Genomic DNA, 5430 nt, shown 5'->3' with positions numbered 1-5430 from the left:
AAAACCTAAGGACTTCCAAAAATATGGTGACAAATAGGGCCACCAATGCTTGTTGTGATACTTCGATTGACTGAGCTTCAAGCGGTAGGTCGAGAGTCCCTGACTCGAGACCACTAAATAGGACAATAATAGGAGCTGGCTGTAATGACCGCTCTAGTAATTTGGATTAGTAAGGGCAATTAGCACTAATTTTTATTATTTTATTATTATATGTGAATAAATTTAATTGTGGACCCCAATATTTAGAAATAAATATTAGAATTATAATTTCTCAATTTCAGAGATTTTATTAAACTCTAGGGGTATTATTTAGCTTATATGTGAAATATGTTATTTTTGTAATTTTTGTGTGGCGACAACGGAAAATGCGATGGATGGCTAGATTGATCACATGGGTGAGTTTAGAACCTTATTTCTTAGTGGGAAATATTTTAGAGAAAATAAATTATCGGGATTGAGCGGGGTTATGGAAATTGACCATTTTACCCCTAGCTTTTGAAAATACCTAAGTTTGATGTAAAGGGCATTTTAGTCTTTTATGGGGGGATTAGGTGGCTGATTTTATGGTTGACACCTAGTCATTTTTGGGCAGCAAAGGATTTAATTAAATCCTTTTTCTAAGTTAGGAAAGTCAAGAGTATAGCAGAACCTAGGGTTTTGGTTTTGGGTTTCCCGGGATTAGGGTTTTAATCGTGTGACTTACCCGGTTTCAAAATGTGATTAGGGCATCCATCTAGCACGAGATTTCCGTTCAGGTCGGCCAGCACACTTGAATTCAGAAAACAGGTAAGAACTGTGTATAATATATGATGTGATTATCTGAATGTATGTATGTGTTAATATGTCTACATGCTTATCTGTTGTGATTCATACACTACCAACACTTGTACGGTTGCGGTACGAAGTGCATTGGTAAGGTGTATGATGTTTGGTAGTACGTCATAGTGTTACCAGCACTTGTACGGGAAGGTACAAGGTGTCTGTGGTACAACACTAGATAGTACTCAAGGTGCGGTCATACCTTACCTACACTAATACGAAGGTATACGGAGTGCATGTGGTACATGGTCGTATCCTAGTTAGAACGTTCATACTCATCTGTTAAGCTCTGTCAATAGGTGTATGGGCGCCTATTTACAGGTCGGAAATTATATGATATGTTATATGCATTTCTTACTGAGTCTGTTGACTCACAGTTTCTGCTTCCATGTGTAGGTAAAGGAAAGGTGAAGGCAGAACAGGAATGAACCTGAGCTCGGGTGAGATTGTACATGTCAAGCAGCGCGACCTGGAGTGTTCGGTCTCGGGACATCTGGGAGTTGTATTTTGAAAGTCGCTGTGCGACCTATAATTGTGTATTTTGGAATGTATAGTTTGAAAAGTAAATTTTACAAAGTTTAAAAACGGGATCCTGGTACTTGTAAATATTTTATTATATTACAAAGTTTAATATTTAATGCAAAAGTTTATTTTGACACGTTTTTCGAGAAAAATCTTTGATTAACAAAGATTGCACTATAATTGAAAAAGCACTGTAGCGTGCCTTAGCATTAGGGCGTTACACTGGCAACGACACTGATGGTCCTGTGACACTAGGTGAGCCACGTGAGGACCTCGATGAGGAGCCTATAGACCTCAAAGAGGATCCCATGGAGCACCAAGAGGAGCTTGTGCCCAAACTTAAGGTTGAGCATCTAAAGGAGTCCTTTGCTAACTTCTAAAGGAATTTGTGAGAGTCATTGGATAAGCAACGAGACGAGTTTTGACACTGTTTCTAGGTGCAATGGACTAGTGTTGAGGCTCAACAAACTACCAAAGGCATAAGAGAGAAAATCTGGCTCAATTGATACACGAAGCATTTCTAGCTGACAGTAGGATTGTGCTAGGGAGAGTACCATCCATTAAAGGAAGCATTCCTCGTGTGCCAAATGGCCATGTCGACTCCAATGCTCAGGGTGAAACCTTGAACATAAGGAATGTTATAGCTACCGATCTCGGTAGCACTGCCACCGCTCCTTGAGCAATTACCACTAATGTCCTAATTGGGGAAGCGAACCCTCAAGGAGAGTTCGAAAGGACTCAGACCATAAGTGAGCGACCCCCACCTCCAGAAGCAATCCCTTAAAAGGAGACTGAAGGCCTCAGACTAGAAGTGAGTGAGCCCTTAATGAGGAAGAACACCCTTAGCGAGAGTTCGACTGGCATCAAACTAGGGGTGGGCAACCCCTATAGGCCTTGCACCTTTGGTGGAGTGAGTCTATTAGGACTCTACTTGGAGCAATCCAAATTGTAGGAAAACTAGATCACCACAGAGAGCTACCTCTCATTGGTCTCTTGATTCAAAGCAACCTCGTGACCCTACATAGGGAAACAGATCTTTACTAGAACGAGAAAGGTCCACTCAAAGAATGAACCATGATAATGATTTGTTCGAAATCTAGAGGGTAAGGAACAACGAACCACTTCACACCCAGAACAATTTCTTGGATAATGAAGGTGCTTTGTGTTAATACATTGCCCAAGGACCCAACGGGACGAAATAAGAATACTTTCTGCAGGTGCATGGAGAAGAGCTGAACTGGAGTAATTAGTTTGACTCCCTCTACATTTGCAACTTTTGAGAAGACAATTTCGAAGGAAATAGTTGTTGCAGCACCAAGAGTGACTACGCTAGAAGTGGTCTCTTGAGAGATGTCTCTGTCATCATCTAGCAGACATGCTCAAGGTTGCCACCCAGGCCGCCTGGTCAGGAGACGATCAACAAGGCCAATGTCTTTGATTGCCTTAGGAAACATAAAGAACTAATGAATGATCTCAGCCAAAAGCAGTTGGTGGAAGCGGGAGCTTCTAGTGCTGACTCTTATTTACAAGTTGCTAAGACTCAAATTGTACGCATGCCACCACCTGCGTAGTTGGTAGAGTCAAATGTGAGACTCTGGTAGCCTTAGTCCAGGATATGGCTAAGTTAAAGCCAAAAGAGTATGAGATAGATAGAGAATGGTGATCACCCTTCTTTGTCCAAATCAAAGCCTTGGAAATTTCTCCAAGTATAAAAATCTAGCATGGCACCTGTACACTGGTAAAAAAGACCCACTGTCTAACATACATAACTTTGAGGTGTAAATTGACATTTAGTATGTGTAAAGGGATGCACGGTGTTAGATATTTCCAGCCACATTGTCTGGAATAGCTCAGAGATGGTATCTTAAGCTAACCCTTGGATATAGATTCCTAGAGTGAGCTTGTAGAGGCCTTCTACATTTAGTTTTCCCTCTCAAAAATTAGACAAAGAATCCCTTAAGGATTACATCCATTTGGGACGTCCCTACTAAGAAAAAACTTCTTAACAAAGATGCAAAGGTCATGGCCTTAGCAACTGGGCTCAAGGAGATGAGTCTTCTGTGGTCGGACCTTAGACTAAAATCAGTCTACACTTCGCATGAGTTTCTGGATAGAGTTGATGGCTTCATCAAACTCGAGGAAGTTGTATCTTGAGCTAAAATCTTGAAGACTCTCTTGCTCCTAAGACTCAAGCGTAGAGGGAAATGGGAAAGGAGCAAAACCTGAGGGGAAAGGAGGAAACAATGGTAAAACTAGCAAGTCTTCCAGAGCCAAGAGGCCCAAGATGGGGGATAAGATCTTTTAGGATTATGAACCTTGATTTACCACTTATTCCATTCTTTTAGATTGTAGGGAAGAATTTTTTCTGGCCACTCAATTTACAGTGCCATATAAGAAATCGTGGCCCTTAAAAAAGGAAATAGAAAAGCGTGATATGAACAAGTTATGTCAGTTTCATAATGATTATGGTCATGATACCAATTAGTGTAATCAGTTGCGTGAAGACGTCGAGTTTTTCATTTATCAAATGCACGCTACCCTCCAATCATATGTACAACCAACATCCCCTCTAGAGCCTATCGCACCTCTCCAACCTGCAACCATTGCGGGATGATTAAATGTGATTGTTTGAGGCCCGCGTCTAGCTAAAAACTCAAGGAATGCATTAGAGAGGTATGCAAGGTTGATACACCATGAGCCTTGTGTTGACATATTGGATGTTTAGGAGAGACCTCTCAAGGCCCAACACTTCGAGTGTGATCTTATCACATTTGAAGAGTTAGACACTGCTCATGTCCAATATCCTCAGAATGACCCCTTGGTGGTAGAGGTACAAATTTCCAAGATGATTGTAGCAAGGGTAATAGATGACGATGGAGAGTCATCCAAAATCATGGTCAAACAAATTTGAAGCAAATCAGTTTGTCCCTGAAAGACCTAGTGCCATGCGAGCAGCTAATGTATGGCTTCAGTAGAGAATTTATTTCTCCATGTGGTAAAATCAAGTTGCCCCTAACTGTGGGAAAAGCCCCACATGATAACACAATAATGGAAACTTTCATAGTGGTCGATACAAAATCTGAATATAATGTGATGCTCGGGAGGCCTTCTCTATATGAACTCAAAGCCATCTAATCAATTTTTCACTTGCCAATTAAGTTCTCAATCTCGACAGGCATTGAACACTTGCTAGGCAACCAACGTGTTCCTCGTGAGTGTTATAACACTTTGCTAGCTGTGGCTAATAAGACCTCATTGGCTAGAAAATGAGTTGATAAGAACAAGATGATGACCGCACCTGCAAATGCCTAACCGGTGCACCCAAGGTAGGGAAGATATCAACCTCTACTATGGGGATAATGATTTAGGAGTTGGTCCAACTGAGGAACTAGAAAAGATCCCTCTCACCAAAGTGAAGCCTACCAAGGTTGTCAAGATTGGTAGAAATCTGGGGACAACCTTGTGAACACTTCTAATGGCATGTCTCTAACAAAACCATGATGTATTTGCTTGGTTGCATAAGGACATGACTGAAATTGATGCAGCAATCATTTCTCATGCCTTTAACATTGATAAAAATAACTTCAAGCCTGTGCAGCAAAAACATGGGCTCCTTGATAAAGAATACTCCAAAGTTCTCAAAGGAAGAAGTTGAATTTTTTTTGGAAAATAATTTTATTAGGGAAGCTTTTTATCCAAATTGGATGTCCAAACCTCTCTTGGTACCCAAATGGAATGGTAAATGGAGGACATGTGTTGAATTCATTTACCTAAATAAAGTTTGCACCAAGGATTATTTTCCTTTGCCCTATATTGATCAATTATGGACACAACGACAGGCCATGAACTTCTCACATTCATGGATGCCTATTCGGGATATAACCAAATAAGCATGCATCCGCCAGACAAAGAGCACACTAGTTTTTGTAAAGAGGTTGGACTGTACTATTACAAAGTGATGCCCTTTGGCCTTAAAAATGCAGGTGCAACATATCAAAGACTACTGAAATGTATGTTTTAAGATTTAGTTGGGAACAATATGAAGGTCTATGTTGATTATATGTTGGTTAAATCTCGAAACCCAAAAAA

This window comes from Cannabis sativa, chromosome 5 (assembly GCF_029168945.1).
Source record: "Cannabis sativa cultivar Pink pepper isolate KNU-18-1 chromosome 5, ASM2916894v1, whole genome shotgun sequence".
Taxonomy (NCBI): domain Eukaryota; kingdom Viridiplantae; phylum Streptophyta; class Magnoliopsida; order Rosales; family Cannabaceae; genus Cannabis; species Cannabis sativa.
This window is presented reverse-complemented; position numbering follows the sequence as displayed.